Source organism: Cajanus cajan, chromosome 2 (genome assembly GCF_000230855.2).
Source record: "Cajanus cajan strain Asha chromosome 2, NIPB_CcT2T_4, whole genome shotgun sequence".
In the NCBI taxonomy this organism is placed as follows: domain Eukaryota; kingdom Viridiplantae; phylum Streptophyta; class Magnoliopsida; order Fabales; family Fabaceae; genus Cajanus; species Cajanus cajan.
In genome coordinates this window covers 30,149,428-30,160,678 of record NC_138518.1, presented here as the reverse complement: position 1 = coordinate 30,160,678, position 11,251 = coordinate 30,149,428, and positions in this window count along the sequence as shown.

Below are 11,251 nucleotides of genomic sequence, written 5' to 3'. Positions count from 1 at the left end.
AAAAAAACACTTAAGCAATTAGATAAATAATACTTTTAATATACAAATAAAAATTATAACTTATAATATATTTATAATGGAAATCGAAGTTATACATATTTAAAACAAATATTAATAATTTTTAAATATTTTTATCAAATAAAATATAGAAACACGGATTAACTAAAGAGTAACATTCGTGCAAAAATCGATGGGTTTTGTTAGGGTTTTGGAGGAGGAAGGTTCTCTTGATGACGAACCTTCCTTACGGAGTACGAAAAAGGTGAAAACTAAAGAGTGGGTGTGTATGGAGGGCGTGGTTTCAGAGGGAGGCATGAAGGATGATGATACAAAACGATGTTCTCTGTAATCAGTCCAAATCCTACAAGGAGAGCCTTCTCTCCTCTGATGGAGGGAAGATATTTACTGATTTCAATAGCCTGATTAAAGAGATGGAGAACCCTGAAGATGCGGTCTACCATGAGAAGGAGGTTGTTAGAGATGAGTCGAGTTGGATCCTTGTCCCAAGATCCATGTTACTCAAGAAGAATTTGAAGAATGGTGTGCACCTTGAAAGAAACAAGAATGGTGAGAGAGAATAAGAGAGAGAAAGAAATCAAGGTGTGAGAAATTCACTTTATTTGATTTAAATTACTTAAAGTCTAAAATGAAAAAAATTCAATTGTATTATTTTTCTTTTATAAATCAAGTTTGTTAAAAAATGGTGATCAAATGATACACTATTACTAACATATTTTATTCTGTTCACGATTGAAGGTATGTAAGCTAAAATTGTATTGAATTGGAACAATTTTCACTAAAAAAAATGTTTAAGATCCAATATATTTGATTGAAAGTTAAAATTTATTTTTTTTACAAGGAGAAAAGAGTGAATACAATGGAATAATATATATATATATATATATATATATATATATATATATATATGCGTGTGTGAAATAATATGAAATTTAAACACTCTTGATAAAAATATAAACAACTTAGTTAACTTACAAACAAACTTTACAGAAAAGTTTTGAATATGAGAAGAATCAATTCTTCAAAATGGTTGCCATCTCATTATTTAAAAACAATTTTGCTTAAAAGCATTCACCACTTGTTTGTAGTCTTACTCGATAATGACATGGTAAATTCATCTCCAACACTCATTATGTGATAAATTCATCTCCAACACCCATTTTATTGTTTCATATAATGCAAAAGCTTCATTTTCATTGGGTCAAATTAATCCCCTTGACCAACCTATTTTTCCAAAAATAAAGTTTTCATGGTGATTACGCATACAAGCCGCAAAATCATATTGACATGTGTCCAAAATTATAAGAGATAGAAATTGATTTATGCAAATTCTCATCTACATGCTCGTTTCTTCTCCGCCAATTTGTCCAAAATAACTTCTCTTTAACATTAGAATGTAATGATGATAGCCTGAGAAAAATTAATTCCTTGAATTTCTCCGTATTAAGTGTTGATTGCTGAACTAGAGGCCAAATACCATAATGTTGGCAAACTATGCGAGCATGATCACGACCAAAAAAAATATGCCAATTACGACATCATTCTCACAAAAAGAACATGTTAAAGGACATAGCACACCCTTCAAGTGTAATCTGATCCTGCTTGGTAATAGACTCCTAGCCACCCTCCAAATCAGCAACATTTTTGTGGAATTTTTAAATCTCAAATTTGCAACCAAACACCATGCTCTTTCAAATATTTATTATCAATCATATGGTCCATTACATGATAGTAAGAGCAGGGACGGAGCCAGGATTTCAATACTGGGGGTGCCATATAGGGGGTGCCATATAGTAATATACATATGAGTTTATATTAAAAATATGAGTTTATATTAAAAATAGGGGGTGCCATATAGTAATATATATGTATATAAAAAAAAATTAAAATTGTTGGGGGGGCCGTGGCACCCGTAGGTCCCCCCTTGGCTCCGTCCTTGAGTAAGAGCATCTCTAATGAAGGTTGCTTATAAGCAATCTCCTGTGCCACATCACTGCTACATCAACTCTAACTCACTTTATGAGTTGTTTAAATTTTAGCAAAGTTGCTTCTACAAACAACTTTGCTAAAATTTAAGTAACTCAAAAAGTGGGTTAGAACTGATGTAACAGTGATGTGGCACAGAGGGTTGCTTATAAGCAATCCGCATTGGAGATGCTATAAGCTGATTTGAAAGAAAAGTAATCATTCTTACTAAGTTTCCCAATCAAAACATCATCATCACGTGGTATTAATAAAGGCATTGATAATATTAAATAAGCAGCTGACATGACACTATTAAAAGATATCATTGGTTGTCAGTGTAAAAAAATTTTACACTGGCAGTGTATAGATGATTAACTCATTCTTTAATACATTTTATTTCTATAAACTATGTGATACTAAATTCTAAATAATTAAAAATATTCTAAATTATTTAGCTTATTTATTTTTATATTAATTTTAATTATAATCTAGCTTTATTAACTTTCCTAAGTTCATCTTATTATTATTTCATCATTTATTATAGAGATAAATGTTAATTTATGGCCATAAAAATAAAAGTTTGAATTAATTTGTAGTTGAAGGTTTGACCTTGGGGATTTAAATGAGTAAAGAACTTAAAGGTGAAATATCATTTTGCTATTTGAGATTAGGGATGACAAAAATACTCGCACCCGTGAGTATCTGCGGGTAAAATTCGTTACTGTTCTTACCGGAGATCGGTCGTGGGGGGCGATCTAGTGGGTAAGATCGTGAGCCTCCTTCACTGGGTATGATTGTTGTTCCAAGGCGGGGGTGGTACCTACAAAAGAGACTCTGATGCTAAAGTTAGTGTTTGTGGATGTATATGTCTCGTATAAGTAATGCACGTACCTTTGTGTGAATTAGGGTTTCATTGGACCTTGGGCCTGAGATCAGTTATGACCTACTTGTATGTCGAGGTGACGTCGCCTAGCGCGTGTCCAAGGGGCCGTGGGTTGAGGAGTTGAGACCGAGCTCGACAAGGGGCCGTGACCCTTCGCGTACGCCTGTCTGTCAAGATGCCATGTGTCATAACCGTCGCCTCGTTCTCGAAAACGTGCAGGCGGCGTGTTAATGGGGAGTGACGGTTATGCAATGATGGTCGTGCTCGTCATAATGGGGTTCATTAAATGTGTCGTCAGTTATGTCCCCCAGCTGACACATGTTGTGACCGTTTGAATTTTGGAGAAACCCTTTTCTCTCTCTCTCGCCCTTTCCCCTCTTCACTTTACTCTTTTTCGTTCCCTCTCTTCTTTGGCTTCTTGTGCACGCCAGTTTCCTTCTCCTTTGTTCACTCTCCATCTTCGCTTTCTCTGTCTTCGTTCTCTTCCGTCGCCATTTTCGGCAACTGAGTTCTCTTCCTTCCTTATTGTTCTTTCATCTGTCAAAGGAGTACCAGGTACTTCGATTTCCCTGTCCTCTCCTTCTTCTCAAATTTTTTTGTTTTCTTGATGGCTGACAACGATGATGACGCTCCCTCCGTGCCAGCCAAGGGCAAAGGCAAGGCGCGCGGCAAGGCGGTGGCTACCGGGACGGCCGCCGCCGAAAAGAAAAAGGGGGAGAACCTGCCTAAGGAACCCTTTTCCGGCATCCCTGGCTATGAGTGGGTCAAGAGTGATGTAGGGGAATTCCAAAGCGTCTTTAGGTCGTTCATGGAGATCAATGCGATTCGGAAATCACATAGAATCTGTGACCCTTCCATTTCCAAGCTTATTCGGCTAGAACCTTGTCAGCCCGGTGAGCGTGTATATATTGGGAGTACCTCTTACCCTCCCTTCTTTTACATGTACCAGTGATTTTTTAGGGATTTAGACGTGTGCCTTCCCTTTTCCCAATTTGAATGTGATTTTTTGAATTCCGTCAACTCGGCGCCTTGCCAGTTGCACCCCAATAGTTGGGGTTTTTTGAGGGCTTTTCAGGTCTTGTGTTCGACCTTAGGGATAGGGTTTTCTCTGCCTGTTTTCCTTCATTTTTATCAGTTAAAACTGGGCGTCCCTCCTTATGGTTGGGCGTCTTTGAATGGTAGTAAGGCTGGGGGGCTGTTTTCTCTTTTCTCCCAGTCTTACAAAAATTTTAAACAAGAGTTCTTCCTGGTTCAGCTCGTGGATGTCAATCCACTAGAGGATGGGGTGTTTTACTTCGGCGGGTTGCTGAAATTCCCCCTTTACTAGTGGCCGACCCCGGCCAGGTTTAATGGGTCGGCCAACCTTCAACTAACGGTCTCGGACCATGCCGCCATTGCCGACCTAGAGGCACTCCCTCGTCCCTTGGATTGCAAGCTCGTTTTGTCGCTTGCTAACTCGGTGTACAAGGAGAGGGGCCTAGAGAGTGAGTATCTCATCTTTTTTTATTATTAGGATTTGTAAAATTTTCTTTTGCTGATGTATCTGATTCTCGTATTTGCAGGCATAATAGGCAAGAGTAAGTGGCGCGAGCTGAAATCTCGCTACAATGTTCTAGACCCCTAAAATTGTCCGGGTCGGAAATAAAGTTGGAAGACTCTCGAAGACCAAAGGAAAGTCAGCCGGAAGGACTCCCAGAAGACCATAGGAAGACTATCTGTAGGTTTAGAGGTCTTAGAATAGCTAAAATAAGAAAAGTGGGAGGAATGAAGCCCAATACGGCCTCCCAGAGGTTCAGTACGGCCGTATTGAACATTTTGAACTTCAATACGGCCGCACTGAACTCAATACGGCCGTATTGAAGTTTCTGAACTTCAATACGGCTGCATTGAATTCAATACGGCTGCACTGAACTTTAATACGGCTGCATTGAATTCAATACGGCTGCACTGAACTTCAATACGGCTGCACTGAACTTCAATGCGGCCGTATTGAGGTTTTTTGAACTTCAATACGGCCGTATTGAATTCAATACGGCCGTATTGTAGTTCAAAATTTCAATGTTGACCGTATTGACCCCCAGAGACCGTATTGAGCCTTTTCCCTATAAATATGACGTCAATGGGACGTCATTTCACACTTTTCCACTGAGTTTTAACCCTCTTCTTGAGTATTTTGGGTTTTTTTGAGCAGTGCTCTGCCTAGAAATCACTCGGAGAGTTGATCCGACAAAGTTCTTGAGTCACGAGCCATTTGCTTGAGTCTCGAACTGAGTCGAAGGGAAATCCTCCGGATTTCCATAGTTAAAATTTTCTAGGAGGGAGCGAGCGGGCTTGTAGAGCGAGGGAACGCCAAAAAGCTTCCCAGTTTTACTTGAATATAAAAGCACGCTTCAAAGGTTTCTTCTTAAGTCCTTCCTTTTACTGCTTTCTGTGTGTATATTTAACTGTCATCATGTAGATATTTAATTTACAATCGCTTATAATAAATAGGGGTAATTTAGTAATTTTGCGCTATTATTTAATAAATAATCTGTCATAGGGAACCCGAAAGGGGCGCTGTGGGGTGCTAACACCTTCCCCACGCGTAACCGACTCCCTTACCCAACTCTGGTTGTAATGGCCGAAGTTGATTTATAAAATCAATTGCCTTATCCCTTTTTCCAATGTTTTGAGTAAAACATTGGTGGCGACTCCATGAACCCTTCCTTTTTATGAAAACCGCTAATCTATGGAGGGTCCCGCTTGGGATTAACATGGATTGGTGAGCCTTTTAATAAAATTGCTCGTTTGACGAGGTCTCAGTTTGAGAATAAGTCATTCTAGCAATCCATATATTTAAACAAATAAAAGAGTCCAACCATCCTTCGCGAATGCCGAAAGCCCGTTTCGGGCCGGGTGGCGACAGATGGCGACTCCACTGGGGAAGCCTCGAGAGTCAGTCCCATTTAGTGACAGATTATTTTTAACAAATAATAGTTAAAATTACTTTATTACCCCTTGCTTGTATGATAACATGTTTATCTATTTGGCTTTAATAATTGTTGTATGTTTAATTTTCCGCAATTGTTTGAAATATAAATTGCACACAAACCTTTGCACACAACAGTTCCCTCTATACCCGGGGGCATGAGTGGTAAGCCATAGGGAGTGGATGTTAGTACGGCCGGTTGTCGAATGGGTCTATAGGTGCCCGTAGACCGTTGTCGGAAAGCATCACTCAAGGTGATAACCATGAACTCGAGTCCGACAGTGCGTTGGAGCTTTCCATCGACTTACGACGAGAGGAATTGGGTCCCTATAATGGGGGCACCTTGGGGGCCTCAGACCGGTGAGAACAGTTAGAACCACCTTGAATATGCACTTTTCTGCAGGATACCCCTACCTCGTGATTCGCTCGTGACTGTTCGTGGATGAGTGAATTGTTTGTGTAAATGCTTATGTGCAATTGTTTGTGCATTAATAAATAACCTCGTGATAAGGTCAAAGAATAAATCCCCATGCATGAAAATGTCATGACATGAGAGGAAAAACCAATGTGTGAAAATATAATAAAAGTAAGGAGCATAGGCATCATTATTAATAATACCTCATGCATCCTCATCATCATTTATAAGTTCACTAATACCCTCTCGATGTGAGTGAAAGAGACCCGTGACTATTGAGATTCTCCGTTGTGGAGAGGTCATAGGCTAGGGAGGGTGATAAACTTTCATCTTAAAAAGGCAGCGCCTTAAAGATGAAAGATTATCAAGCTCACATCAAGAGTGTATTCATATCATAAATAAGCTAATTAGAATAAACATTCATTTTAGAAAGTGGCTGGTCATCTCTCTGTCCTCACGCGCGCGCAGAAAATCAAGAAAATGGAAGCGCTGGAAGAGCAAAATAAGAAGCTCACAACCGAGCTCTCTCAGCTCAAAGAACAGATGGCGCAAATGATGGAGCTCATGCGTCACCACAATGTGCATGGATCACACCACAATGACCATGAGTCCCATCATGGAGAGGAAGAAGAACACGAGGAAGAGCCTCCACACGCTATACCTATAGGGGCTGGAATTGTAATCAAAGAGCCCGAGGTTTCAAAGGAACAATTCCACGCCCTAGAGGATCGGTTGAGGGCTATGGAGGGGCATGATTTTGACATCAAAGATGCCGCCGACATGTGTTTAGTGAGGGACATCCAATTCCCTCCTAAATTTAAAGTGCCGGATTTCCCAAAATATGTGGGATCGACTTGCCCTAAGAGTCATCTCACCATGTACTGCCGAAAGATGGCTGCATATGCCACAAACGAAAAGCTCTTGATCCACTGCTTCCAAGAGAGCTTGGCTGATACCGCGCTCAACTGGTATATGCAGCTAGATGGAAATCTAGTACATACATGGAGGCAGTTGGCCGACGCCTTTCTCAAGCGCTACAAATACAACATCGACCTAACACCCGATAGGTCAGATCTTCAAGCCTTGAGTAAAAAGAACGATGAATCCTTCAAGGCGTACGCCCAACGTTGGAGGGAGTTGGCGGCACAGATAGAGCCCCCGCTGTCGGATAAGGAGACGGTGTCCTTATTCATCAATTCGTTGACTGGTCCCTATTATGACAAGATGATAGGGAACACGACAACACTCTTCTCGGACATCATCACCATTGGAGAAAGGGTGGAACAAGGACTCAAAAGTGGGAAGCTGGCTAAGCCTTCCCAACCATATGAAGCTAAGAAGGCCTTCGGGAAGAAGAAAGAAGGAGGAGTCAACGCTGTAACCATTTCTCCATCTTCTTCCACTTCGAAGTCAGGCAAATCGCAATACAACTCTGTGAAGAAGTTTGACAAACTTCCGACCACTTATAGCGATCTCCTGCCGAAGCTAGTAGAAGCCCAACTTCTAGCTTATGTTCCACCGAGAAAGATCGACCCACCTTACCCCGATTGGTACAAACCACAAGACAAATGTCTATACCATTCGGGAGCGCCGGGGCATTCAACGGAGAACTGCCTAGCTCTCAAGCACAAGGTCCAAAGCCTTATTGACGCTGGTTGGGTCACTTTCGATTCGACAGCGCCCGACGTGAGCAAGAACCCTCTGCCAAAACAGGAGTAGAGAGAAGGGCAAGCCATGATAGGGCCCCTCCACATTTTTCTTTTAGGGACTCATGATCAGTACCCGAGATCATGAGGACCTTTTCATGTAAATAAGGGTTTTGTACAGTTTTACATACATATATCAATAAAGAGGCATTTTTCATACATTATTCTCTCATTTTGTTCTATTCTCTCTCTCTCTCATCAATATTAATAATTCTATACCTAAACAGAACCAGTAAATAATTATGTCTGTGATTGTTCGCTCTGATCGGGATCCGAAAGCCAAGGATGAATGGGTTGAGTCGGACAGTGATGAGGAGACTATCTCTCCGGATCTGCAAAGACTGCTAGATCAAGAAGCTCGTCTACTCCAGCCATATCAAGAGAAATTGGAGACCGTGAATTTGGGGCAGGGTCAAGAGTTACAAGAAGTCAATATTGGGACCCATATCAGTGATGAAATAAAAACGCAATTGATTCAATTGTTGAGGGAATACAAAGACATATTTGCATGGTCGTACCGTGATATGCCCGGTTTGGACTCCAACATCGTCGAACACAAGTTGCCATTAAAAGAGGGGTTTCGACCCATTAAGCAAAAGCTTCGACGAATCAAGCCCGAATGGTCCTTAAAGATTAAGGAGGAGGTAGAAAAACAATTAGACGCGGGATTCTTGGTTGTATCCCAGTATCCCGAATGGCTGGCTAACATTGTGCCAGTCATCAAAAAGAATGGGAAGGTTAGAGTGTGTGTTGATTATAGGGATTTGAATCGTGCCAGTCCAAAGGACGATTTTCCCTTGCCCCACATCGATACACTTGTGGATCACACTGCCACAAACACACTCTATTCCTTTATGGATGGATACTCGGGATATAATCAAATAAAGATGAATATAGAAGACCGCGAGAAAACTTCTTTCATTACACCTTGGGGCACTTTCTGCTACAGGGTGATGCCTTTTGGACTTAAAAATGCGGGTGCCACCTACCAACGAGCGATGGTGACGCTATTCCACGATATGATCCACAAAGAAATTGAAGTATACGTGGATGACATGATCGCAAAGTCGAAGGACGAGATGAACCACATCCAATATTTGAGAAAATTATTCAATCGGCTTCGTAAGTATCAGCTTAAGCTAAACCCGGCTAAGTGTACTTTCGGAGTTCGGTCGGGTAAACTTCTCGGGTTCATCGTCAGTGAAAAAGGCATAGAGGTGGACCCCGAAAAAGTAAAGGCAATAATGGAAATGCCTCCTCCTAGAACCGAGAAAGAAATAAGAGGATTCCTCGGCAGGGTGAACTACGTCGCGAGGTTCATCGCACAATTGACTGACACGTGCAAACCGATATTCAAGCTGTTGCGCAAGAATCATTCCGAAACCTGGGATGAGAATTGTCAACAAGCTTTCGATAAGATCAAACAGTGCTTGGCCAATCCACTAGTGTTGGTGCCACCTGTCGAGGGAAGACCATTAATCCTCTATTTAACGGTACTTGATGAGTCCATGGGAGCTGTGCTAGGACAACAAGATGAAACAAGGAAGAAAGAACAAGCCATCTACTACCTGAGCAAAAAGTTTCTTGCTTATGAAACCCGCTACACGCCACTAGAAAAGACGTGCTGCGCGTTAACATGGGCAACACAAAGGCTCAGGCAGTATATGATTAGGCATACTACTTGGTTGGTTTCCAAAATGGACCCAATTAAGTATGTGTTCGACAAACCCATAATCACTGGGAAGATTGCCCGATGGCAAGTGCAATTATCAGAATTTGACATCATACATGTCACCCAAAAGGCTATCAAGGGCAGTACCCTAGCTGATTACCTAGCACACGGGCCGACCAATGACTATCAATCCCTTCAGGATGATTTCCCCGATGAGGATATCATGAACTTACAACATGAAGAGCGCAAAGATGATGCGTGGACCATGTATTTTGATGGAGCCTCCAACATGCTTGGACAGGGGATTGGAACAGTGTTAATCTCTCCACAAGGAAAGCATATCCCCCTAACAGCAAGACTCAATTTCGACTGTACAAACAACATGGCCGAATACGAAGCTTGCGCGCTAGGAATCCAGGCAGCTATCAACAATGGTATCCTAAAGCTCAAAGTGTTTGGAGATTCGGCTTTAGTCATTCATCAGCTACGAGGTGACTGGGAAGTCCGAAATCCTAAACTAATACCATATGTTGAGCATATCAAAGACTTGACACATCTTTTTCAAAGTGTCGTCTTTGAGTATATTCCGAGGGAGGAGAATCAGTTTGCTGACGCTCTTGCTACACTCTCGTCGATGTTCGCCTTGGATAAAGAGCATGAAATGCCCATCATTAATATCCGACGGCATGATAAGCAAGCGTTCTGCCTTCTGATAGATGAAGTTATCGACGATTGTCCATGGTTCCACGATATCAAACAATATCTGAAAAAAGGGGAATATCCTGATATGGCCAACGATAACGACAAAAAGCATATCCGAAGAAGGGCCATGGGATTTCTGCTGATAGGAGAAACCCTCTACAAAAAGAATTATGACTCGGTTTTGTTGAGGTGTGTAGACCAAGTCGAAGCTCAAAATGTGATCAAAGAAATACATGAGGGGGTTTTCGGTACCCACATTCCCGGACCTGCAATGGCTAAGAAAATCCTTAGGGCAGGGTACTATTGGTCGACCATGGAAAGGGATTGTTACCAATACGTTCGAAAATGCCACAAATGTCAAGCATATGCCGACAATATTCATGTCCCACCAACGCCACTCAATGTATTGGCTTCACCTTGGCCATTTGCAATGTGGGGCATGGATGTTATTGGACCCATCGAACCAAAAGCATCCAATGGACATAGATTCATCCTGGTGGCCATTGATTATTTCACCAAATGGGTAGAAGCGGCATCGTATGCTCATGTGACCCGAAAGGTGGTAACATCCTTCATCAGAAAAAACATTATATGCAGATACGGTATTCCCGATAAGATCATCACTGATAATGGATCCAATCTAAATAACAAGATGGTGGAAGAACTGTGCCAAGAGTTCAAGATCCAACACCACAACTCTTCCCCATATCGACCAAAGATGAATGGGGCAGTCGAGGCAGCCAATAAGAATATCAAGAAAATAGTACAGAAGATGGTTGTCTCATTCAAAGACTGGCATGAGATGTTACCCTTCGCTCTCCATGGATACAAGACTTCAGTGCGCACATCCACAGGAGCTACTCCATTTTCCCTTGTTTATGGAATGGAGGCAGTTCTGCCTGTTGAAGTCGAGATACCTTCT